The following is a 299-nucleotide window of genomic DNA, read 5'->3' as shown; positions in this document are numbered from 1 at the left end:
TGGCAAGTGGCGTATCGTTCATGCTTACAATAAGCTCAACACTGCCACCATTCCGGCAAAATTGCCAGTTCCTAGGAAGGATGTTGTTCAGAACAACATGGTGGGATGTACGAAGTACAGTGCACTCGATTCGGTAGATGGGTATTACCAATTGCTCATGAGAGCGTTTGACATTCCGCTGACAGCGGTAAGCACTCCGAGCGGCATGCTCTGGGAGTGGCTGGTGATTACCCAAGGGCTGTCAAATGCATCAGCAACATTTAATCGTCTTGTGACGCAGTTGTTCGACCCACAGAGCG

Source organism: Plasmopara halstedii (genome assembly GCF_900000015.1).
Source record: "Plasmopara halstedii genome assembly, contig: Scaffold_1651, whole genome shotgun sequence".
NCBI classification, from domain to species: domain Eukaryota; phylum Oomycota; class Peronosporomycetes; order Peronosporales; family Peronosporaceae; genus Plasmopara; species Plasmopara halstedii.
This window is presented reverse-complemented; position numbering follows the sequence as displayed.